Here is a 27,232-nt window from a genome sequence, read left to right as displayed (position 1 = left end):
TCAGCATTCTTCCCTGGGAATCCATGCTAATTATGTCCTGTCATGTTATGTTTTGAGTCCTTGATTCAGAGTTAAAAACCTCAATGAGCCTAGGAGAAAATGTGTGAGTTAATCTGTCATCTATTTGCCTCAGTTTTTCTTCAATTGGTTTGTTTCCACTTCAAGATCTGCAGTTTCTTTCCTTAAAATCTTGGCACTGACTGTTTAGCTCTAAAGAATGTCTCGGGGAATTGACAGCATTTGTTTTTGTGGGTATTTCAAAATATCTTTTATTTTTTCTTTCATGCTAGTGGTTGCTGAACATCTCACCAGATATTTCTGCTTTGCCACCACAGTGTCTGAGCTCCCACAATGGGTGATGTGCCTGAGGAGACCCTTTCAGGCTATTTCTGCTACAATGCAGGACACTGCTTTCAGTAAAAAAAGAGCTTCCAAAAGCTGACAGGCTCTGATTTAACTTGTTCGTCAGACTCCCTGTTTCTCATTTATTTCTGTGATGATGGAGAGCTGCATTTCCTTGTCTCTGGAGGATGGTTGAACTCTCCTAAAATCAGTGGGGGCATCCACGGCTCCAGCATTTGGGACTGGGCTGCTTGGGTTCCTAGATAATTCAAATGAGAAGGATTCATCTTGACTAAAAGTCACACGGTTGCTTTTTAGTCCTTTTTTTTCTCCTGAAACTACTGCTCTGCTTAGTCTGAAATGCTGATACTGTGTTTATCCTCCTGGCTCTGCAAGCTGTTGTGGGGAGTCTTGACGAAGGATGAAATCTTCCTTAGACTTTCTCTGTGGTTCATTTTTCCATGACTAAATATTCTTCTTCTTTACATTTTTAATAGAAAAATGGTAACTATACACTCACTAGGGTACCTGTAGAGTCGGGATTGTAGGTCAGTGCCAGCATCATATGTATGTCCTTGGTAATGCAGTCTCATCAGTGTGTGAATACTAGATGTGATGGTCTTGTGTCTCTGTGAATGCTAAGAAAATGCTATGAAGAGAATGTAGATTGAACCTCTTTCCTGTCCTTTCAGGCAGAAAAAGGGATAATACCTCAGGGCTTTATTGTTATTCTGTTTTTCTAAAAACTAGGAAATGCCTGTATTTGCCGTAACTCACCTGCTTTCAAGTTCAGTCCCAGACCTCTCTTTCTTTGGGGAGACAATGAGGGTGTGGGAATTGGTTTTAATATTAATCTACAATCCCAATGTGCTTTCTTTTCATAAGGAAAACTGCTCCTTATGCTGAATGATGCTGAGGTGCATGCAGGGTTCAGGAACAGGCTGGTATCCGGTTTAAGCTTGGAAACTGGAAAAAATTGAGATGATGACTGCATAGATTTGCTGATTCCTTTTGTCATGTAAGTCGCTTATAAGATGAGATGCTGGAGTGATTTCATGCTGTGTAATATCATGTCTTTCGCAGGGTTTCTTTGGTAATAGAATTCGGATTTCACAAAGTACAGCGGCTGCTAAATCAGACTGCATGAAAAGCCAGGTTTTAGGTCTTGTAATTTTGACAATTCAGTGAGAAGCTTAAAAACTGATGTTCAAGGTAGTGCTGCTGCCTAGAAGTGTCTCTCAGGCTACAAAGGAGTAGGACAGAAATGCCAGTGGAGGAAAAATACCTTAGAAATAAAATGTGGTTACTTAGTATTTAAACCAACTACATCTATAAGCAGCAGTGTAACATCTTTCAATTCTATGTGAATAATCAGGAGAAAAAAATGGTGACTATTTCTTTCAATTTGACTGCCTGTTATAAGTTAAGAGCTGTGGAACATTGCTGGACATTATCCATGGTGTTGTTGAGCCACTTGCATGTCTGATAAGTCACTCTGGCAGAAATGCTACTTGATGTGCTTGCTATTTATGTACTTGAAGCTTCTAGACTGTGCACATCTACACTGTATGATTTCGGATTTAGGTTTGGGTGTTTGTTCTTTAGATAAATACCTGTTATGGATCCCAAGGCCTCAGCTTTCTATTTTATGCAAACACAAACTCACTCTCATTAACTAATGAGGAGGGCTGAATTAGCATTGCTGTGCTGATTCTGTTCAGCTCCAGGTCACCCGATTCATCTTGCTTCCTCATAGCCCAGGCTGTTCAATGCTCCTGCTCCCTCACAGGGCTCTGAGCTCAGCAGCTCTACTCACGGCCAGGGCCCTACAAAAGCATTCGTATTGCCAGCAGTACCTGTTTGCATCTTTCTGCTTTGAATTTGAAGCACTAAGGCTCACAGACGAGGTGTAGAAGAATTGCTGTATCTAGGAACACCAACACTGTTTTATTTTCATGTGATGTTGCTTAGGTTAAAGGAAAAAGTCCTGTGACTCTTTCATGTGGTGAATGATTTTTCCCTGAAGGTAGTTTTCTTTTTAATTTTTTATCATACCCATGGTTATATGGGCTTTCAGCAGGATGGCATGGCTGTTTCCTTACCTTCATGCAGAGCACATGCACTAAGCCAGTTATTGCCCTACGCAACAAAAGTGAGTGTACTTATTTTTACACTCTACAAATAAAACCATTCAAAAAAAATAAAACCAGACTATTGGGTCTGGTTGTTTAAGTTGAAATCATTCATGAATACTTGCAAGGCTGACACTTAGATATTTATTGAGTGGGCTGAAACAGAGGTTTGCTAGCATATAAAATAGCACTTATGGAATGATGGCACACAATCTCTGCCTCCACTTGAGCAGACAAGTTGAAGAGGTAAGCAAAAGCCTGAGAGACAGAATAATCCTGGCTTTGTAAAAATTATACTGACCTTGGCAATGGTTGTATAGTGTCATCATCTCACACAGGACCCTTTGCTGGCTGGGGCAGGGGATGAATGGGAACAGGACAGAGCCTGGGTAGTTTTCTCTTCAGAAGGTCTGTGAACAAGTGCAGAGCTATGGCAGGTCTGGGTGATAAATAGAAAACTACCAAAATATTTGTGTTTTCTTTTTCCTCCAAGACTGACCTTGCCTTTCCATAATAATTTCTGAAGGACGCTGTTGGCTTAGTAGATGAACTTCTTGTTCTCTCTTAAAGCCTTTCCAGCCCTTTGCTGGGAAGAGGGGATGAGAACTGAGAGGAGGCTGTGGTTCATTTGAGGTGCCCTCAATGGGCACTTACAATTAACAACTGAATGCATCAGTTGCTTTAAATAGCCTGACTACAGTCATTCATAAGAATAACAAAAGGCGGCAGACTGATTACCATTTGGTGGAGTTTGAATGTTGAACTTTTTCAGATTTATGGGGGTGAGTTAGGAAGTCTTTCTCTCTCCCACACACACATCTGTTTACACGTTGGGGATGGCTATTTAGGAAGAATGACACGAGATTTGGCCTGGACTGCTCAGTCCAGTAAGCTTTTGACTGTTTTAACTGCTGTTATTTGTAACTGAATTATCAAAGTGAAAGGAGCAGAAAGCAGCAGTGGTCTGGGTTTGGGCACTCGCTGTTGTCCCTTTCTAGGGTAAAATCAGTTTGAAGGAGCTGGCCCATATTTACAGCTGCTGAGCTGTGGGGGACATCACTGAAAAGAGTACAGTGAACAGAAATCTCAATTTTAAATAACTTCATACAAGACAGAAATGCTTAATTCAGTGGGAGAATGTGGATAACAAACTTGTCCTATCCACTTGCATTGCAGCTGGTGGATTAGATGGACTTCATGTGTCACTAAATATTCACGTATGAGTGGTGATGGTCTGAAATCTGAATCCTGCCCAAAATGTATACTATCTCTAAGGACTGTCTACAAATCTGAATTAAGTAGGAAATGCAGATAGGTACTTGGGGCATGTACTTGTTTACAAATCAACCTCAACACAAATAAATGAATAAATGTTAAAAATTAGGTTCTGATGCAAGAGCTCCTTTTAACAAGGTCTGTGAACAATTCGGGGGACTAAGTCGCTATGTTTCTTGCAATGAAAATGTTCATGAACTGAGGCATTTATTTTTTGAGCATGACCATTTATTTCAAATGCATGGATTAAAAAAGGTTTAGGGAAGCAGAAGGTGTGGATTTAAATGCAGAATATAGGAATTGCTACTGTGAAATCTATAATTCAATCTTGGTTTATCATCCTAAGCAAAAGATGGATTTCTGGTAATGGATTGTCAGTTTTAAACTACACTGTATCTTTTTGTAATAAGCACAAGTAGATTCGTGTCAACTCAGCATACAATTTTTTCTACATAAATGTTTTTCCTTATCATATTCTGTGCTTGTACCTGTAAATTTTAACAAGAGACCACATTTTGTGAGAATGTTTGCTCACCTCACCCATTATGAGTGGAGAAACACTGGAAGTAAAATGCTTTTGCAATTAAAATTGTCCACTTTCAGTTGAAATATTCCTTATTTATGCAGGGCAAAAGCTTATCATAATTTATGCAGTGATTTCTTCTTCTGTACCTGAAAACAGGCTTTGCAAGTCAGAGGTTATAACCCTGGAAAAAGAAGCCAGTAATTACACCTGCCAGCATTTCCCTCTGGCCACTGGTACAATTGCCTATCAAGGATAATTGACAACTAGCTAATAGGATAAGCTTTTGATTGTTTGGGTTGTTTTTGTGTGTTTTCCCCCGCTTAGCAAGGGGAAGTCTATTTAAACCGGTGGTGCTCTATCAGGCTCCATCAACACATCTTTATGCGCTCATAGGCACATAAAGACAGTACTTTAAGCAAGCTGAAAGGGACAAGCCTTTTCAAGGAGCCAGGAGAGAGGGAGAAACAAATGCCTTTCATCTTGTCTTTGACACTAAAATTCCCAAACCTCTCTCTGCTCTAGTGAAAGCTGCCCTCAAAGGAGCAGGCAGCCATATGTCCTCCACCTGAGCCGGATGGTGAGCAACAGGTCTTCTCAGGGGCCAGCAGCTCAACAAGCCACAGCTATGGGGTTTTCCTTCCAGGTGGCAACAGCAGCAGTTGTATTCTGTACAATGACGCAGTGGTGAGACAAGGTGAGGGCTCCTAACTACTGCCTTGCTCTGAGAAGCATAGACTGTACCCTGACAGCTCAGGGATGAAGGGCAGTATCCATCATCTTCTTTTCCATGGCAGTAGTCTGTTCACAGCTTGTTCAGAGCAAGCAGCACTCGCCACTTGCAGCTGTCACAGCAGAGGCTGCAGGTCCTGAGGCCAGAAAAAGGGAGAAAATCGGAGAGAGGATAACTCGGAGCTCAGCGCACTTACTGGCATGTGGGTTTCAGGATAGCCAGCTCCAGCATCACTAACCAGGTTTACAGTTTTCATCCCATTGCTGGCTGGTGATACACTCTGATGTCTTAGGTCCTCATCAGACAGAGAGGAAAGGGAACATGGAGCTTGCACTTTCTAGGGGTGAGCAAACTGTAAAATACATCAGATGAATGCCAATTTCTCTGCATTTCAGTCAGCATCTGAAGATGAAATTGGACCCAAAATTGCAAATGAAAGGGAGTGTTTCTAAGAGAACAGCATGAGTTCAGCCTGTGGTTAGTGTTTGCTGATGGCTGAGTCTAAACCCACCCATCTAAACCCACTTGATCAACCTCTGGAATTTTTGTCCCCGTATTTTGCAAATGCTTGATTACCTTCGTGCACTCCTAGAGTTTACCTCTGGCAGCGGGCACTGCAGTGCAGGTCCCTACATCCTTCATCTACTCCCAGCTGCATTTATTTGAGTGGAGCAATGGTCTCAGAGTCTACTTCAGGGCACTCCTAAGTGGTACATTTCTCCTGTGCCTATTCCCTGGTGATTACAGTTTTGTTCCATTGTAAATCTTTCCTACGCAGCTAGATGTCTGTATCTGAAGGTACGTTTAAATATCTGAAGGGATATTATTAACTCATATTATTTGTATTTAAATACACAAACCCATTAACCCAAATTACCTGCTGGTTTCCTGCTGAATTTACTTTTCAGAGCAAATCCCACTACCTTCGAAAGAGCACAAAAATAGGGCTCTAAATAGCTTCTGTTAAAAAGATTGAATAAGGATGTTTTAAACTCTTTAAACCAACTGCACGCTGCCAGCTTACCTATTGTGTCTTTAATTTAAAAGGAATGCTAAAATGAGTGCAAACATGAAAATTATGGCTCTGCTTGGAATACTAATCCACAATATTTGCATGTTTCTGACATTTTAAAATTCCCCAGACTCTCATGCCTCCAAGTTCCTTTTATGGCACTTGTGAGGATATTCCTTAGTTACAAGTAAGAAACGAAAGCTAGGAGGGTCTCACCTGGGCTACTCTGTGTGACTTTGAGAGCCTCATGTAATTTTGGGATTCATCAGATTAAAATCAGTACTTCCTCTCTTAATATTAAGGGAAGCTGTATGAGTCATTATTCCATCAGGAATGACATAGTATTTTCTTTAATCATTCTCCTTCTATGTCCTGATTTGTATCACCAGTAAAGGGGACATTTCTTCTGCATCCAGTTCCTAAAACTGGAAAGACAAACATGGTTCTTTCAGATTTGGATATCATCACCCATTGTTGATACTTTACCACTGAGATTTAATTCCCAGCCCTAACAATGACACACAAACAAGGAAAAAGTGCATTCCTCTCTTCTTAAAAGGGCACTGGGGAGCTGAGGAGTCAACGTGAGCACACCCTCATGCCATTCATTAGGTGACTGATGTGGTTTGGAGTTGTGAAGATGAAGACAAGCCAGGATTTGGCTGTAGCTATGTTCAGCTCTTCATAAAATGCCTGAATAATATTGTCTGCAGACTATAAGGTAAGAATTTTCAGAATAATCTGGGACTTGTGTTTAAGGCTAGATTCTCCAGTTTCTTCTGACTTAGGTGATTGTTGGCTACTGTGCTGTTCCCTATTTATCACAGAAAGCATATAATTTGACGGAGTTTAGTGTAGACAGAGCCTGTCTAAAAATTAGTGCCTCCAAAACTACCTCTTGAAATATCTTAGGCACCTGCAAAAAAATAATCCTTTTGGATTGTTAATATCCACTTCCCACATCCCACATCTGGTGTGTAGGTAGGCAAGGACCTTGGCTCTGTGTAGATTGCTAAGCCTCACTCTAAGGTAGAGGTCATAAATCTGCGCAACTGGTTTTCTTAGTTTACCCATTTCCATGTTTGTGCTATTTCCACTGCAGAACAGCCAAGGACTAGAATGTCTGCTGTCTGAAAAGACATTTTACTGCACCTTACCTTCATCATCTTCTCCACTACTAGAAGCATGTGACTATAAGCAATTAACATTTTGATGCACTTCACCACACAATTGCTAGCCTTTATTTTCTTGCCATTAAAATCGTTGGCTCCATTTATACATGGCTTGGGTGTTTTTTAATCTGGTCCTTCCTATTTATATTGTAATGGGATCCATTCAATTAACACTGTGTTAGGTGGAAGGGAATATCAGTTATTAAGTAACCTATTTATCACGGCTGAACACAGAGGGGTGGTGTTTCTTGCTCTCTCAGAGACAGAAATTTTGGAATGTGATGTTGTTAGGACTTAATTTTGTGAACAATCCAGGTAATTGCTGAACCTCACTTAGCTGTTGGTGTGGGTAGTCTCTGTGGTAGGATACTTGAGTCCAAAAGAGACCGCTTGGCTTTGTTTTTTTTGGGGGTGTGGGGGGGTGGTGTGAGGTTTTGTGTTGTTTCGGGGTTGTTTTTGCTGGTGTTTTTTTTTGTTTGTTTTCTTTCTAATTATTTTTTTTGTTTTGGGTTTTTGTTTAATTATTTTTTCCCTTTCATTGAATCAACCTTGTTTTGTATAACAGAAGAAGCATAGAGAATATGTGTTTGAATTCTGCAGGACTTCATTGTGAGTAAATGAATAGCATGAAAGAATAGAGCAGAAACCAGTGAACCTGAGGTAGACTTGAACTTTCTGGACTTCTTTTGTTGTGGATTTCTTTTCATTACCATGGAAGGAATCTCACTGTTAGTGTATGACCCTGCAGCCATAATACACACCCTGAATAGGCTCCCTCACAGCATTTGAGTGGAATCAGACCTTTGTTAACACTGTAATCAACACATTCATAGAATTTGACAAGGAAAAGGAATCTGCCTTCCCAAGAGTGAAGGAAATGCAGGAGAGGAGTGTCAGCCCTGGGAGATGCCTAGTGCTGGGGCACTATTATTCAGGGAGTTATCAAGACTCTTTCACCATTGTCACCCGCTAGGTCTTCTTCTGCTGTCCCTGAACTGTTCTTTCCTTTCCAGTCAGTTAAAAAAGGGTGAGAATCATGGCAAATGGCCTATTTTCACCTTTCCGTAGTTCTCCATTGCACAGCAAACAAACCTGGGGGCTCATATTTTGAAGTAATGCAATAGATAGGAACAAATTTTCCCTGACTGAAATTTTGTTTCAAAACATGATATGGTTTGTGTAGAAATTATTATATTTTCCCTGAGAAAAAAAAGAAATCAACACACAGAAGGAAACTGCTTGTATAACATATAGTGCAAAATATCTGGTTTTCAAAAGTCCTTTTTAAGGCAATCTTGAGGCATAATTTGGAAAACTGTCCCATTCAGACCAATTACTCAACTGGTGTGCATTTCAAGAGGAAAACACATAAAAATGGTTCTTCTTTGTTAATCGTGATAAAACCTGAAGAGGTCATTAGCTGATTTTCAGTTTTGCCATAAAATAGGAGAGCCACAGTCACATGGTCTTGAATTTTTTGGTTGGAATATTTTATTGCCAGAGCAGGGCGGGGGGAGCTAAACAGCCTGTTCAATTAAAATCAATGGAAATTTTCCCAGTGACTTCAATGAAACCTAGCATGGGCACGAGATCTGTGAAGATGACTGGAAGTGGTCCATGGAGAATTTTAAGGCAGGCAGCTTTGAACTGAGTATGGAATCAACAGGAAAGCAGTTTAAGTGTCTGCCAGTGTGGCTGCGATAAGCAAACATGCAAACACTTCCTCTGATAGCACTGGAATTAGCTACAATTAAGTATGATTTTGATGAGGAACACATTGGATTTCCATTTCATCACCGCAAGAAGCATTTGTATAAAATGACAGCTGCAGCTAACTGTTTATGAGTCTCTGCAGACTCCTCCTGAAGTTGGGGAGCTAGTTCACTTGTGTGTACAAAGCCAGTGGAAAAGCCAAGCTTCCAAGAACAGGAAGAAACTGGGACACGCTAGAGCAAAGCCCAGTAGAACACAGCGCTGTCTTGAAGTTCAGAGCATGCTTTTCTGCCCTAGTTCGCATGAGGGAGCCCTGAGGTTATACAGATGTCTCCACCCCACCAGCCCTGTATGGCCCATCTGCAATACTTGTTTTCATAAAACTTGGTGAAGGCTTTAGAAAACTAGAACACCCTAAACAGAGGCATTTGATTTTATCAGCTCTGCTTTTCCATGTATCCTTTCCCCCCCTCTATTACTATGAAAGTAGAAGAAGGCAGGTCAGGAGAGCAGTTCCTTAGCTACAGGCTGGGAATTTTTTGCCAAAAATGAGATTAATGAGAACAATGAGCATCTGAAAAATAAGGGAGTGTCAAAACCTCTGTGAGAAACAGGAGGAAGAAATGTGGAGGGTTGCAGACTGAAGCATGGCAATGTCCCAAGCTATTACCTGTCTTGGGTGGATCCTGTTTGTAGGGCAATCCCTGACCCCACTGATGTCTGTTTTACTGTTATTTTCAGAAGTATGATCTGATTCATTTAACGGGCAAATCAAAGATTTGACTGAAACAGGTCAGTAGTAGATGCTGAAGCATTTCTGTGCACTATAAAGGTGCATGATAAATATGGTACTAAAAGAACGAGATTTGCATATTTCTTTTCTCTGTGGCTTTGTTTCTTTTCTCTCTTTTATCTATTATTTTGGTATAGGTGGGATGCTGGTTTGCCTCACTGATTTAAAAACTGCTCTGTTTGCATGTTTCTGCCTATGCAGTGCTTAACTTTGGGGATAGTATGGATCCCTTAAGGAATTCCCTAAAAAGCAACCTTAATTAATGTTACCAGCTGTATGGAAATGCGTCTGCCCCTGGCAATGTAGGGGAATGATGCTGAATGGTGACAACATTGTCCCCCTCTTGAGCATAACTCTTGATCTTCTCTATTTCAGCACATGGAGGTGCTGAGCCTGTGTCATAATGTAGCTAAATTGCAATGCATTTTCTCACCCACATAATTATATCTGTACAAACCATTTTCTCAGTAATTGTATTTTCGGAAAAGGCAAAGAAGTACATGCACTTAATAATGGCTCTAGACAAAAAGTACAGCGAACATCAAAGGTGTCCTGATTTTTAGGAAGTCTTACAGAAAGTGACAGAGACATGGCATTTGCAGTTAGAAGTTAAGATAAATGAAAGCAGTTTAAATATATAGTTATGAATATGTCCAGGACTAGCTATATATTGTTAGTGGCAGGATGGTTTATCAGCATAGGTGAGTAATAGCAAAGGAGGCTTGCCTAGCTGCTCTAACTGATTTCTGCCCTCAAGGTGCTTGTCAGAAAATATTGTCAGCTGGTGGACTTTGCAATGACAGGATTTGTCTTCATTTCCCCAAATAATGTGCCTGGCGGGGGGGCTCATGTGTGTGTGTGTTAAAACAGGATAGAGAGTATTCTATTTTGTCTCACAAATGGTAGTTTGGTTTGTTGCTTTGTGGTGGTGTTTGTTTGTTGGCTTTGTGGGGAAGAAGATTGCAACAAAATTGATGTTTTCTATGTCCAGACCAAGCCTCTAGATATCAGGTCCTTTAGGTTGAGCTATGACCATGCAGCAGTCGAGTTTAGGTTTGAATGAGCCTGCTGATGCCAGGTGATCTCTTGATATCCTGTGGCTATTCACTCTGCTACTGAGACAAACTTGTGCACACGTGGTGATGCTTTTATTCACAGGCAGCTTCTTGTTGAGAATATTTGCTGTTTCTACCTCCTTTCCCTTCTTTTTAGTTTTTGGGTTTTTTTTTGCCTTTCCTACCCAAGGTAGTGTCTTTGCCTTTGCTTCTGTTGTGTTGTGGAGGTGGGCTTTGCTGACACTGTTAATTAAACAAGGATTGATGCAGACTTCCCTCACCATTAGGCTGTATGCTTTTATGTGTGGGCAATTTGTGTTTTTATTTTAGCATTCTGTCTTGTAGGAGTTTACATGAACTATAATTCTGTGTACCACACAATTAAAAGTCCCAAGGAAGTCAGAGATTGGGTATGTCATACATACATGTGGACACATGTCAGCCTGTATATTCTACTGGCAAATGTTTTCATATGGACAAAGTTATTCTTTAGTAGAACTAACTTAATTTGGGCAGCTAAAGCTACCTAAACTGAAGTTTTTTGCTGCGATGAGCTATGTCTGTGCTAGGAAGGTGTTTTAGGATGGTTTTGCAGTTTAGACAGCTTTTACATAGACATGATGAGTTAATACAATCACCAGAATTTTATGCATTCATGCACATGATTTAATCTACAATTTATGGTCTGATCCCACTTCTGTCACAGCTACAGAGCGTGAGAAACCTTTTGTTTCTACCTTTGGCGAGTGTAGGACTTGCTCAATGCCTCCCTTTTGTAACTCACCAGTGTGAAAACCACTGGGGAAAGTTTCATCTGTAAATAGGTGGAAAGCAATGTGGTCACTGCACAGTAGACTCTCAGCAGTGGCTTTTAGTTCACCTCTGCAGGAAGGAAGAAAACCAAATCCCCATGCTCTGTACAGATTGTCTGCAGAGCTACAGTGTTTTCATGAGTTATTGCAAAGCTCTTATAATGCAAGAGAGTCGTGGAGGCTCCTCAGTGGAGATATTCAGGAGCATTATAACAAAATGTCTTTCAAGGATATGTAATTAGCAGCTTGATCCCACTGCTTGGATTCAGTGAGACTATGCAAGTGAGTAAGAGCTTCAAGATTTAACTTTCTTGCTTTTCAGTGACAATTGCATGTGTGTTTTGGCAGGAGATCCATGGGGTGACATTCAAAACAGGAACATTTTTCCTAGACTGAAAGTATCTTGCCAATACTGATAAGAAATAATGAAAAAAACAGAAAAGTAATAAATGCTGACATCCTCAAATAAAAAATCCCAGGTATTTTTGACAAATCTCTTCACCTAAGCCATGCAAGGTAGCTCTTCCTTGAGAGGTGCTCATCATGAGCCCCTTGTCAGGAAACTGATTTTTCTCAGGAAATGTTGATTGCCTTTTGAAAACAGTCTTTTCGAAGTGCCTGACATGAGGTCACCCATTCAAATTGGCAAACTGGCACCTTAATTTCAACGTATGCCATGCATGTCTTACTTCACAGAGATGTATCATTCCTGCTTCCTCAGTATTTTTACTTTTAGCAGTGAAAAGGCAGCCCCAAGCAGGCGATAAGGGTCATACCTGCCTCGCAGCAACATGGAGATAATGTAGGCTATGCTGCTGGTACTGTCTTGCACACTGCTCTTCTGAAGCAGGATAAATTACACGTCTAGCTAATAGGCTTGCATCTGCCCAACAACAGAGAAAAGGTACAACGGCCACTTTCTCAACAAGATGAATGTTAAATGTTTCTGCCATTCCTTTTGCACTGATGATATTGTATAGGAAATTGTGTTCAGAGCCAGTGTTCCTCGTAATGAAGTTTAGAGACAAAGATCTGGGTCTCTTGTGGACAATATTATCAGCCTTTCTCAGAGGGACAGCATGCTGCATGTCTTTCTTACGGCAGTGTTTCCACGGCTGCTGCTCAGTATCCCTCCCCATGAAAGATCCTGGGATTGTTCAAGGTTGCTAAGAAGTTTATGGCAAAAAAACCCAAACCATAGCATCTGATTGTCTAGGGTTGAGAGCAAGTTGAGTGTAAAACAGGTTTGCTGTGTAAAACTACAGCACTACACAAAGTCAGATTTTACTAGCACAATACTTTTTGATTGGATTAGCATGAGATTAATATAAAAATACTTTTAGAGGGGGAAGATCAGCTGGTTCACAAAGCCCAAGCATTTGGCAGTACAAAAAATTTTTATTGGTAGCTTCAGGCTAACCATATTTTTTCTTGACAATTTATATACTACTCCACCCGAAGTATGGGATATAACCTGCTTGTAGATTCATGGGCAGAACGAAAAGTTCCCTTCAACTGTATCTCAGAGCTTCACAGAAGGATTTTTGCTGTGGTTGGTACAATATTTTACTTTTATTAACAGATTTGAGGTGTAAACCTCTTGGTTATAAAAAGCATTGCTTAAATTCCATTCTCAGTGTTATTTATTTTTTTTTTTTAATGCTCTTATTTGATGCATAATATTATTCTTACTTTAGGCAGTCAGTAATCCTAAATACTACTGTCACATCTGAACATGAAAATTGCGTGTATCTGGCACTGAATATATATGTTTAAACAAAAGTCTTTGATACTTGTGATCATCGTTACTCAGGGCAAAGGCAGTGTTTGTGCCAATCCTGGATTCTCTGTGTATTTCCTTTTGTCAAAGAATTGATTTTCGTGTATTGTTTTTAAGTCTGCCATACAATAGGCAATTCATCATCACTGTGAGACATAAACTCAAGCAGTCTCCAAAAATAATTGAATTTTGCAGAAATTCTCTAAGGGGGTGAAAAATCCATAAACAGCCATTAAATTCTGCTCTTTATAGAAAGAATCTGAAATATTACAATTACGATCAAGTAGAAAAAAAAACCTATTTAACTTTAGTTGCTGAATCTAGCAGGGATACTTTGTTGTTTTTTTTTTATGATGTCCTACTGTTCCAATGTAATTTGTATGGAAAAATGGGATAAAACAACCTCAAAATATGTGTTTTATAATGGGAGAGGAAAAGCTCTTTAGGAATTCCAGTTTGACCAGAGCAAGGGATTTTAGTTTTGATATGGAGCTCTGCTTAGATCTGCACCTGAACTGGAAAACAGCTTGTTGCTAGATGAATTAGGAAGTGTTTGGTGCCTGCCCTATTATTGCATTTTTGTGGGATCTATCATTTTTAGATCATCTTCAGAACTTAAAATCACAGCCTGATTGTCCATCTGTGATTCCCAGGATCAACCCCTTCACTATGCAACTTCAAGCCATGTGAAAGAGTAATTTTTATTCTGGAAACTACAAGTAGGATCCAGGTTTGAGCTTTTTATCAAGTAGTTATTTCAAGGGTAGAACAAGCATTATAGAAGAAACTTTTCAAAACAGAAGAGGGAATTAGGGCTGCTTAGATTATGTTCCTTTCATGGTAGCTATAGGATTTGACTTGCTCATCATATTTGAAGATGGATTAAAGTTCTTATTAGTGCTAGTGTATATCATCAAGACTTCAGGTCTAGTGGTCATGTACTGAACATTTGCCATCCAGGAAAGGTATCACAAGATCCCATGGGTCATGCTTATGAAAAGCTCACAAAGATTAGGAAATGGACCTGAGTTTTTGTAAATGGACTTACATTGGCATGGGTTAAATGTGACAGTAAATACACACTGCAAAATAAATAGAGGCTGTGATAATTTATTACAAGCTAGAGTTTTTTTCTATATACATAATAGCATGCTGTTAAGTGATAGATCATATCAGATGAAGCCATAACATGACAAGATGGATCATTGAATATATTAAATGATTCTGCTCTGCATACTGTTGTTATCCAAAGTATATTAAAAAAAGTATCAGACTATATTTTTTCCAATCACCCTCGTATGCATAGATCTGGCTTAGTTGCTTAGATCTATTGCATCATTAACTTCTGCCTGAATTCAGCTTTTAGAATACTTTACAGTTCTGAAATCATTTAGCTGTAAATTGTAATTTTACTGATGTTTGTTAGTGAAATAATCATGTGGGAACAAAGGAAAGAAGTGACCACGCTCTTTAATAGGAAGCAGGATAACTGTGTCTTTTCAGTTTATGTACAAAATTCGTGTTGGTTATCAGGACACTTCCCCTGACTGCTATGAGGGTTTTCCTTCTGTCACTCTTCAGAAAGAGCAGAAAACCAAACTTGTGTCTGAGGCAAGTGTGGCACGAGGTAGCAGCACTGCAGTGGGGTCTCTGCCCAGTGGGAGGATGAGCAGTCCCTTCTGTCATCCTTTGATCTTGCTCCATACTTATCTGTCAATGTAAATACACCTTAGAAAGCAATGAAGACATGGGCGCAATGCTCTGCTTACACAAAGAAGCTTAGGATGGCCTAATACAGCTCCATCCATAACCTCGCTGCTCAGGATAGTAGGTGTGAGCTGTCCCAGGCTCATGACAATAAATGGTATTATTTGTATGTTTCTGATCATGCACCCTACAGCAGCTTCCTGGAGATTAATGTGATCTGCCTTGCAATGTGTTCTCTTTGCACGTGGCCCCGTGGCAGTAAAAGACAACTTTAAGTCTTTGTAACGTAGGAAGGTATTTCTCCATATTTTTAATTTCCTGGGCTGAAATAAATCAGGTGGGTTGCTCCAGACCTTTAGAAAGCACACAAAATGGAGTTCTTAATTTTCTTCCTCTGCACAGCTCAAGCCAGGATCAGAGCCAATGAAGTGGTTATATTAAACTTCAAGGACACCTTGTTTTTTTTGTTTGTTTTTATAAAAGTGGAGAAAAATCTAGGACCTGACTGAAGAGGGAATATTACTGCACTGCCTGGGGGGATTTCTGGATGCTGACAGAGCCCCTGAGAGATCAGAAAAGGATTTGCTGGGTCAGTGAGTACTGTTGCTCACTTGCAGCTGAATCAGTGAATCCATGATGCCTCCTGACAAGCACATGTGCGCACTGAGAGACAGTGATTCTAGTTGTGACCTATACCTTTTGATATGTGTGGAGATGAGTCAGACCCTTCTCACTGGGCTGAGTGATGACTGCGCACATTTGCCAGGTGGGAAGAAGGCAAAAGGAGAGGAAGAGGAGGCAAGCTGAATGCTTGGGAGTGTTTTCTGTGGCAGCTGCAGTCCAGGGAATTGAAAAGAAATAAAGAGCTTTTTTCTGAGAAGAAATAAAAAGTAGGAGGTTTGAGAATGTTATTAAAATTCTAAGAAAAAAAAATAATTTTCCAGAAAAGTCTGAACTAAGCAAAATGTTGGAAGTCATGAATTCAGGTGTAATGATAACTCCTTTTGTACATACGGTACACAGCCTTCTCCCACTACTTCACTTCCTTGCTCTTGGTTACCTTTTACTATTGTTTGTCTCTACAGACATGTATACCTCACACCTATGCACATTTTAAGCTTAGCACTATTGTCAGTGCTATGTCTGTTACCATCTTAACAATTGCAAGGGAGTTGAAATATAATTACTTCAAAGAAGATAGTAAGGGAAAAATATGTTATAGAAATGTCTTTATGGGCCTGAGTCAATGTTCATTAGAAAGCAGAATGTATCTGTAATAGTCCCAGATCAACCCCTTCTTCCTTTTCTCCTCATTCTGTTCTCTGCTGGTTCATATAGAAACAAATTGATGGGTTTTGTAAAGGCTTGTGTTAATTCCTTGAAGGGTTCAGATCTCAGCTCTTGCCTTCTCTTGGTTTGCACATCCCCCCTGCAGGTGGACACCTAGGAAGGTATTAAGTTGGTGAAGCAGCAGTTTCTGCTCTTGCTGTAATTTGTCTTTTTCTGGAAAGATGCTTGGAAAGGAGCTATCAGTGCCCTGAGAGAGACGGCACAAGGGAAACCTGCTCAGGACAGAAAAAGGATAGGTAGATTTTAGAAATTAAGGATAAAAAGAGTTTTCTGATGGGTAACATTGGTTTGGGTTGTTCATCCCATCTGACTTTGCAAGAGTTTTCTGTGTAGCGAGTCCCTGATTCTGGGTGCGGTTTTAATTGATGGGCTGATTTAAGGTCAGGTCGCAGTAACACCTGCCTGTCATCGTAATCACCTTTGGTAATATTTAGCTGAGACATGTGGATACTAATGTGCACTTGGACGTCACTGATACACGAAGCCAGGGCTTCTGAGCAGGGTATTGCTGTCGCCAGCATAAAGATGGTGCCACAGTAGATGGTTATGTCTATTCTGTTTTAAAGAGTAGAGGTTTCTAGTGAGAAAACAAGACAGCAGAATCGTTTGTTTTGGTTTGGGTATTTTCTTTTCATAACCCACTGGCAACTGCAAATATTAACTGTCAGAATATGCCACAATATTTAATTTAATTTAAACCCAGACTTATTTATGCAGTAGCTAAGACAGTATTTGCTGAGTTTGACATTAGCTTCCTAACTTTTCCCTAATACTGACTCTCAGTGCTGTTTTGGGGGGGACTGTCACAAAGGGAGTTTCAATGAGTTGTCATCCCTGCTGCCCCCAGTAGGAGAAGTGGAAGAGTGAGTGCTAGTAATGCCATTGATTTTATGGAGTGGAAACATCTTTATTCACAAAGTGAACTGTGATCATAAATTTTAGGCAGCGTTGATGGGGTAGATGAGCTGAGTTAGTGACCTGAGGGTAGAAAGCACAGCACACTTCTAGCTATCTAATACCCAACTGAACTTGATTTTTAGACAATGAAAATTTTATTGTTATTTAAGCTATGAGCTCTTACTTTTGGCTTTTAAAAAATTTTTCAGTGACTGTCTTATGTTTTATTTTCCTGCTTCTCCTGTGTTACAGTTTTTTGTATTTCCGAGATCCATTATGAGGGGCAGGATTGTCTTCCATTGAAGAATTATCTACTAGCCAATGTTGAAAGAAGGATATAGGATTTCATGGACCAGTGAACTAATACGATGTGAAATCCTATTTTCCTATCTTCTAAGTGTCTACAGAATTCCAAGTTAATGTACTTTATATTATATGGTTGCCACCTGTTTATATTATCAGTAGTTTGAATATTTAAATATTAGACACTCCATTTCTCACTCCAATTTGTCTGTATTTCAAGAATGGTTTCTCCTAGTGTTTCCATATTTAATTTTGCTCTTTTTTCTCTCCAAAATAACTATTGTGGCCTAGCATAATTACATTTAAATTTTCATTAAAAAATTATATAGTTCACAGCACAGATTTAATTGATCACACTCTTACCTGGTGTAAATCAACACAACAACATTAATTCTAACAAGATTTTTCACCAGCTGAGGATCTGCTTCCATGTATTTTTATGTTATTCTCAAAGCCCAGAAGAGCTCATCTTCAGAAACTATCTGTAAAGCTGGTTCACTTTTAACAGTTCAAAATCTCATTTCATTATCATATGTATGTTTGAGAAACATCATAAATCTCATGTAAACAACCTATAGTTTTAGTGCATATATTTAAATATATGATGATGCAAAGGTCTGTTGCATGCTGGTGCACAGACGTGTGGGTGGGTGTAAACACATCAACTTATGAGGGGTCGCTGGATCATTTCTGCATCTGGACTAATAAATGGCAACTGCAGTTAATGGAGAACAATGAATCTTGGAACAAAGGGAAAAAATAGCGCATCTGCTAAAAGGAAAGATGTGTCGAATACTGATTAGGAAGGAGATCTGGGAGTTGCTGTAGAAAATCTCTAAAGCATTCAGCTTAATGTGCAACTGCAGTGAAAAGGGCAAGCAGAATGCTGGCTTGTATTGCTAGAGGAAGGCAATATAAATCAAAGCAGCTGGCTTTGTTACTATCAGGCATTGTTTTTGACATCACCCAAGAACTGATCTTTAGTTGCTATTGGCCGCTACGGCTTCAGAAGAATGTGTTTTTTACTGGAGGGGGTTTTCTGTATACTGAACTAAATTACCATCTTCTGCATTTTAAGATAACACAGAGGAAGAAACAGAAAAAAAACCAGCTCATTAAGAAGTAAAGCATATACTCTGATTGGTGCAGTCTTTTATTGTCAGCAAAGAGCAGTCGACAACTTGACCTGAGTTTCAGTTTCAGAAAAAAGGATGTAGCGATATTACTTAAAACATGGTGAATTCAGATTAAAATGTATGTTTTGTTGAAAATCTCATTTCATGACGGCTCTAAACTGATGTGAGTTATCACTACAAAGACAACAAATGATAGAGAAAAATGTAACTGCTGGTGAATGAAAAGCACAGGCATAATGAGCTCAGTGCTCTTATCTGCTTACAAACATTTGAATTCTGTTATGTTTTAATTTTACAAGATTCCCTCAAAGACTGAAGGAGCTGTTATACAAAACTTATAGCAGAACCCATTGCAGCTTTTATGGGCTGCTCTCTGTCAGCATTGCCATCACAGTTCCTTGTATACAGGAGTTGATGATTCAGCCATAAGTAAGCTCTGCTAGTTGGAAATGTGCTATGCAAAATTCTACAGTCACAGAGTCTATAAAAAGTCATGTGAAGGAAGTGTTTTAAACAACAATGGAAATTTGCCACTTCTATTACATTCAATGAGAATATCTGAATCTATCAAAACATTTTCATTGGATTTGAAAAAAGATCTAGAACATTTACATACTTTTCCTCTTTATACGCTTGGATCTTGAAGTCCCTCTCACTGATTGTTAAAAACGACTACTCTAACTTCCTGATTCAGTGGGGAAAGTTTTCTATTGTGCAGGAGTGGACAGTATAAAATACCAGCTGGTTCAACTGGGACAAAGTCCACCATTGTTGTCCTGAGGGCCATAAGCAGAAGCTCATTCAGTTCCCAAACTTCATTCCATTCTGATCTGAAATTAATTCAGAAGTAGTATTTTCAGACTCTGAATACCTGTAAGATTAAGCCAGGTGAATACAATTAAGAAAGATGGTTTGTTATCTTTCCTATTACCTGTGTTGTGCTCAGGAGGGGTGATGTTCACCTTCTCTGTTATGCCTGTGAGAACATGATACAAACGGATAATTAAGCTCTAATTTTGGGGTATAGTTTCAGTCACTTCAGCCTGATACAGTGGTATCTCAAGTAGTCCAACACCAGCTGAAATCCAGTGACTCCAGTGTAGTCTTCCTGACTCATCCCTTTGCTTTTTTTTTGCTGGCCTTCCTATCATGTGTCTTACTTTATTGAAACTGCTGTTTTGAGCTTGTGTTTCTGCATCGCTGATAGGCTTCAGAGTGTTTCAGGTGCTGCTGCTTATAAAGGTAGTCCTCTTCGCACCATGATTTGCTATGAACAGGAATAGATTCAACAGCAATATAGATGGCAATATGTATGCTTCTTCAGAAGGTTTCACAGAATGATGGCTTCTGTAAAGCATAGGAGGTGCTTCCTGAAGTAATTTTAGCACTTACATAGTTATATGTAGATTTTCTCTATCAGATCAGTGTATTTTCCCAAGGATGCAACCAACTTTCCAGGCAATGCCATTCCAGCAGATGGCTGAGAGGGCAAGTAGCAAAGGAAAAGTTCATATCAAGACTACTTACTGAAGGTGTATTTCCCACTGGGAATTTCTCAGCATGTGCCACCCACAGTTCAAGGGGGTATGGCACTACTAATGCAAGTCTGAAGCAGATCTACTATCTAGAGGCAAAATCAACATTTTATGGTCTCATGGCCCTGATGACAGTCTGGGAACCTAGACCATATCTGTGCAATACACTCAGCCTTGTCAATAGGACCCCCCCCCCCTTACCTTTCTGATTATCTACCCCATGTCTCAATTTCTAGACCAGATGTATTATTTTGCAGTTATATTCTGATTGAAGTTAAACAACAAGAATAAATTAAGAAGTGTGGTGAGCTGAAGAGTTTTCACTTTAACAGTATTTTAATAATCAGGAAAGTCACCCATGTATAGTAATGATAAATTGCTTTGCTACAGGGTAATATAAACTTTAACAAGTATAATAAATATTTCTGCTTGGCCAAGAAAACAGAAATACTGGAAACTGTTTAAATATGTGCATCAGAATGAATGAAGATAAAAAACTGGTGAATATTTTAAAAGTGGCATATGTTCGTGTAAATCAAATCTCAGCCTGTCTTTATAAAAATGGGAATTTGGGACAGTGATGTGTTTAGCTGAAATCAGTGAGATTTTGGTGTCACATAGCTACAAAACTCAGATTTATTTCTTTTCATATTGCTGTTCAGTAAAATGGGATTTGGCCTGTGCTTAAGCCACGACAGGATTAAAACACTGCAGGTTATAAGAAAGGTGTCTATCTTAGATTTTTAAGCTAAAGATTTGTTTGTGGCAGACTATGTTGTTCAGTAAATAAAACTACCTTTTTTTCCATAGAAAATTTCCTTTTCTGAAAGTAACAGGTGCGATCTATACCAAAGGCAGTATATATCAGTGATGCTGAGACCGAACGAGATTTTTATAACAGCCCTGAAAAGTTAGTTTACCCATTTCCCATCAACAGCTAAGGGCTGAGGTAACTTAATATCAGGGGATTGTAAGCCTGGAGTAGCTTGTCTGTATGAAGATACAGGTAATAAAAATAGTAAAAGGTAATAATTTAGGCCCTTTCATCCCATTTGTGATTACTGGAAAGTTAACAGCGACCAGAGGGAGAGCTTTGGACTGCTTGAAAACTGGGGTTTCAAGCTTGTTTCAAGCTCTGCTTTCAGTGCTTGTGACACCAGCCTTTCACTCATTCTGTAGAGAACACTTTCTAACTTTATTCAGTTTTTTTTCCAAAGTTATTGTTTTTCTCTCCCGCTAAGAAATGTCTAACTTCAGTCAGAGCATCCAGCTGCAATAGCCTGCTTTTCATCTGTCTTTTTTCCCCATTGATATTGCCAGTTCAACCTGAGCAGTCCTTTATATCAGGAGTGTTTTATCCAGGGTTTCCCAATATTTCAGAGAGAGATAGTTTTTAATATGACTTTAGTATAAATGCCTGGGCAGTCCTGCATCTCTCTGTGTATGTTTCCAACATGTTTTTCTCTTTACTGAGTAGTACTGATATTTCCTGTGTCCCTTTTCTGTTTTCCTTTGTTGGCAGGAGTGCTAGGGCAGGGGGAAGTTAGGCTGCTTTCCACTTTCTGCTTCTATTTTTATTTCTTCATTATCTTTTTCCTTCTCATTTCTCTTTGCTTCCCAGCTATGTCTCAACAGGAGTGACAAGGCATCACTGAGGGTAGATGTCACCAGTATTTACACTTCCTCTGTGAGGGACAAATGTCATGGAAACAGGTGCAGAATAATCTTCTGACAACACCATAATCCCTATTGTGGCAGATTATTGCAAGGTCAAATTATAACAAAGAATGTATCTAACTTCCAGATCTAGCCCTGGAGAAGAGCTGCATAATTCACCCAATCATTGCTATAAGAAAAGCTGGAAACTTGAAGTTGACCTTTTGATCTTCAGGCTATAAGTTTAAAATTAAATCCCACTGATTGTCTCCTCCAATTTTATTTTATATTCTTTTCTGTGTTCTCTGATGTGTGGATATAACCTCTGGAGGTGCAGTTCATGCCAGGAAGAAGCGTTCTGTCTTTGCATCAAATAAAGAGAGGATGTTGTGCTTCACAAAGGTATGGGATATTGCTCTGTTTTGTTCACTGCACTGTCTTGTCCTGACTTTTCAACTCTGGTGAATAATTTCATTCTGATTTGTGTAAACACTGTGGACAAAAATTATTTTCTGAGGCACAGCAGTTTTCTAATTCCTGTGTGGCTGCTGTGTGGTTTTATAGCAGACATTTCAAAAGACAGGCACTCAGATCGTGGTGGATAGAAATAAAAGGTTTATATGCTGAGGTGAGCAACCAGAATGAAATGGCATCGCAGCCATGAACACAGGCTGTCTGCGCTGACTCCCTTTTTATAACTGTTTTGAGTAGACAGTGCTCAATATCTTGTGTAACTCAAATTGACTTATGTGTATGAAAGAGCCTATTCAGGAGTCTAATATAACAATAAAGATGATTAAATGAAATACTGCAACCCATTCACTCCTTCATGTTGTAATAGTACACATAGACATGAAGCTTGATTATCAGGGATGTTCAAGAGGTACTTAGAGCAGCTGTAAAATTATCTGTGCATGCCACTGATGTTACTGGGACCAAACCAGCTCCCGCTTCATCTCCAGGCACCCTGAAGGTGGCTGCAGAGTGAGCCAGGAGGTCCTGCCAGGTGTGGCTTAGTTTTAGTGTCTGCTTCTGTCCCTGTCCTCTCCAACAGCAGAGATTACTCACCTCTCTCCTGCTGCATGCCTGGGGAGCAGTGGTACCTAAAGTCAGTGTCCACCTATAGGTGAATTTGGGTTTAAGACAGATTCATGAATCTATACCAGAATAAAGGAGATTTCCTAAGAATGCTAAATGTAGCTTTTTCTGTTGAGAGGAGAAAATTATTTTTTGAAGTTCTCACATGGCATAGAACATAAGGATCTCTTGTATTTTTTCTTAGGCAACCTATTGAATTCATTGCTCAGAACATCCTGCTGGAAGTGAGGCAGGTCAGAAGCTGTTCTGTCTAGAAAGGGCGTGTGATGAGTTTTATAACTGTTTTTCTGCTTGAAGTGGCCATTTTGTTAACATTGCTGACATAAATACTGCTGGTATTCTTGCATGGCATAGCACAAGCATTTCCTAACAGGGCAGTAACAGATACTGACAAAAAGGAATTTGCAACGACCACCACCCGTGTTGGGAGTTTCATGTCCCTTCTCCTTGATTTGCACAGGAGAATCATGCAGTCAGTGGGGAGTAATTAGGATTGATTTCTGCTGTCTCAGTCGCACACATGGATTCTTCTATAATTGAGAGAGATTTCACTGATAGAATTGAGCTGATTAGCCTGAACAAAGTAATGTTGCATCCACATGCATCCTGCCTCCGTGTAATTATAATTGTTAGTCTTCCAAGAACAACTGAGAGCAGAACACTGTGAACTAAAGAACTCTATAGATATGTAGTAGGAGATACTTCCATCTCCAATGTACTTCCAGTCTAAATGGAAAATTAAAACGTAAGAAGGAAGTAGTTTGCTTGAGATTATGTGGCACGGTAGTGACAATGCTCAGTAGAATAGAAATGTCCAGGGTCTCTGATCCTGCATTTTATCCACTGGATCAAATCCAGTGTCTTTTCAAGCTACTGTAGTACAGGCACCTTTATATTTGTTTAATAGGCTCTGTGACTTTAAAAGCAAAAATAAATCTTCTGGTATGTAAAGGGAGACTGAAAGGATATAAAACACTGCTGCAGGCGCATCCATCCCTCCATGATATCACCACTGTTTTAAAACCAGCAAATTGTCAATGGATACATAATGGAAACCTTCTCACACAAGCACATGCACACACAGAATTGATATTTGTTTACAATTTACTGCTTAGGAAGACGCTAGCAAAGCTCCTTCTTTTTCCTGAACAGTGCTGCCCCTCCTCAGTCCTGGACAGGTAAAATCCCATTGCAAATCTCCTTAAAAGAAAGATTTATCTTTTCTTCTTCACGATTTATTGAGGTATTTGACAGGTTTCCTGTGAAAGGAGCTCTGCCATCCCCCATTTACATAAGCTCCTTATGTCAGACAATACCTTTGTTTGTTTCTGAATACACCATGTATTTGTCTTCCATGTTTAAATTTGGATTCACATTTAGGGATGACAAAAGGGATTGAAATTAAGCGGTTCCTGAGTTAACTGCAGCACCTTCTTTCAATTAGGTATTCATACATTATAATAATCCTTATTTTGAAGATTATTCCACTATGTAAATGAAAGATTATAAGCAAGAATGCCCAAGAACAGCACCTCTCCCCTACCCAATTACTGATTTACCCTCTATTTTCACGCAACACCTTTTGACCTACTTGGATCTAGTTCCGCCTTTACCTCACTAAGTCTCCCAAATGCTGCACAGTGATAAAATCAGTGTCAAGACATTTTTTAAAACAGGGCTTTTTTTTGCTTTTTTTTTTTTTTGACAAAATGTTTTGTTCATCAGCACCAGGGATACAAAATTCAGTATCATGAACTGCTAGAGCAAGTTATATAATGAGCAGCTGAAGGGATGGTATATGGTTCCCTGAGAACATTTTATTTTATCAGTATTTTCTGGAAAATGGTCTCACTGAATTTACTCTCAATAGAAAAAGGGGTTTACATGCAACACTAGTCTGTGTATCCATTTTAGTTTAAGTCTGATTAATCAAGGCAAAAGTATATATTTGTTAGAAGACACTACCTAGTACTCATGGCCTCGTAGAGCCCTGTGGAAGGGAATAATGCCCTGCATTGTCTTGTCTTTCTCCTTTGCCAATTTCTTTCTTTTCTGCATTCAAATAGCTTTTGTTGGTGCAGCTGTAAACTCGAGACTGCCTTTTCATCTATTGATCGATGCATATGAGGCTCTATGTGTTGGATAGCAATGTACTGCCCTGAAGTAGAAAAAAATAGTAAATACATGGTACATGTTCAAGTTGAAGATACTTCCTCATGGCAGCTGAGGGGTGAGTTTGTGTGAGGAAGACTTCAGGAGGCACATAAGACTGGTCTCTTCTAAGTGTCTTGCTGACCTGCTGAGTGGTTGAGTGTCCCTGGCATCTGCTGCAGGTTGGTGGTGAGATATTTCTTCTATGTCCTTAGACATGCTGTCAGAAAGACTCAGGTCACTTTGCATAATCAGTGAAATGAAGAGCTATGGAATTAGGAAACATCGCACATTGATAAAATACTGCCTCATCTTGTGCACAGCTTTGCTTTCCCAGTCTTTGGCACTTTTTCTCAATACCTGTTTGTCAGCTTCATCTGTTTTAATTCATTCCATTACTCCAAAACTGCAGCAGCTGAAACACCGATTTCTCCAATTAGTGCAATCTTGATCCTGCATGATGGTCTTTTCTCCAAGATGCTGCCTGCTCTGAGAAGTGCACTTTCAAGAGAACTGGTTCTTCAGTTTAGTTCAGGCTAACTGAAGGCAATGTAACTTTCATGAGCAAATACTGATGGAAAAATACTACATGATTTCCTTTTCAGACAGAGGAAATAAGGTAGGGTCGGACTGTAGAATACCAGATTTTACCTTTTCTGTACTGAAATTTGAGATCTCATATGCTATTAGCCAATAAAAAACTGTCTATTCATCACAGGGTTTTTTCTGTTGCTTGTACCATAATGTTTTTCTTGTGCATTTGGTAGTCATAGTAATGATCTTTGCTCATTACACCAAATCTTTGTATCTTCTCAGGAATGAGATCACTGCTGGGGGAAAGAGCTTGTGTATCTTGTAGGTAAGGACAGAAGAAGCTGGCAGCATCTAATCTTTGTGAAGGAAAGGACATCTTTATGTCTTGTTTTGTGCCCACAAGAGTTTTCTGTCACTGATATCTACACTAAAGGTATAACACGTGTGGGTTGGTTTATTTAGGGAGCCCCTCAAATGACAGTAATCCAGACTGCAAGCCTGTGTCTCCTGTTTGTAAGACTCCTTACACAAGCTGTCCCTTCCACTAGAGTAAGAAGGGGGTTTGGTTTTATCTACACAAGACAGCTCACTGCAGCACAAAGCTAGCCTTGAAACCAGCTTCAGATCGAAAGAGCAGTGTTCGATACAATCCTGGGATCATTTCATGGACCCGAACACATGGCTGTGGTACTTCCAAAAGCAATTTATACGCCTGTGTGTCACTGCAGTACCGTTCATTTGACTGGACAGCCTTGGCATGGTCACACATCTTCCAGGTTTGGTCAAGCCCCCTCTTTCCCAGGGCATGAAGCTTGCTGATTTGAATTCGGAGATTATCACAGGCAACAGTAAATAAATACCGGTTTGTGGTCAGTCTACCACTAGTAGACCGCTCTGGTTGTTCCACTGCTGTGGGGGAGATCGTGGTGCTATGGCACCAGGAGAGGGCACCAGAAGATCTGACTCCATCCCAGTGCACCTCAGGATAGGAAGTGTAAGGGAAGAAGTTTCCTACAATGCAACTGTTTCTTTCCTGGACATATTCCTTTGTCCCCAGGTTCAGAGATACCTCATGGTCTAACTTGGAAAGACTGAGGTTTTACCTATGACAGCACCCTGTGTGAGTTCAATTCTTCTACTGGCAGTACTGAATGGGCAAATATTCGCATACAGAATGACATTCAGAGCTGGCATTATGTGGTGCATTGATTAGCAGCTTCAGCAAAGAGCTGAAAATATACTTGGAAGAAAAAGAGAACTGCAGACAATCTCGCTTTTACTACAAAGGTGTGAGGTTCATTAGTGAAACAGTGTTGGAGAATTTTTCTTTCCTCTTTCTTCCTGTGGAGACTCTGTGAATTGGCTTGTGATGGTTTTGTTCCATGCTTAAATATTGCTGCCTAATTTACAGACTTTGCATAGTCTTAGGCAGACTGCGCAGCTGAATAAATAGAGAGGGAGCAGTGAGTGAATCTAGCCTGCTTGGGGGAGAAAGAGAAAGGAGCGTTCTTCCATTGATGGCC

General features: G+C 39.7%; 1 long non-coding RNA gene across 1 annotated transcript; it reads left to right on the top strand.

Moving 5' to 3' along the window:
• The first annotated feature begins 6,498 nt into the window (after positions 1-6,498).
• LOC133270713 (uncharacterized) lies at positions 6,499-22,169 on the top strand. Its single transcript, XR_009743876.1, has 3 exons — positions 6,499-6,738; positions 21,892-21,983; positions 22,075-22,169. It is a non-coding gene; the product is annotated as an uncharacterized LOC133270713 (long non-coding RNA).
• The last annotated feature ends 5,063 nt before the right edge of the window (positions 22,170-27,232 follow it).

This window comes from Pezoporus flaviventris, unplaced genomic scaffold (genome assembly GCF_033815535.1).
Source record: "Pezoporus flaviventris isolate CSIRO_AGI_PZ_B2104156 unplaced genomic scaffold, CSIRO_AGI_Pfla_v1 ptg000021l, whole genome shotgun sequence".
In the NCBI taxonomy this organism is placed as follows: Eukaryota; Metazoa; Chordata; class Aves; order Psittaciformes; family Psittacidae; genus Pezoporus; species Pezoporus flaviventris.
This window is presented reverse-complemented; position numbering and strand designations above follow the sequence as displayed.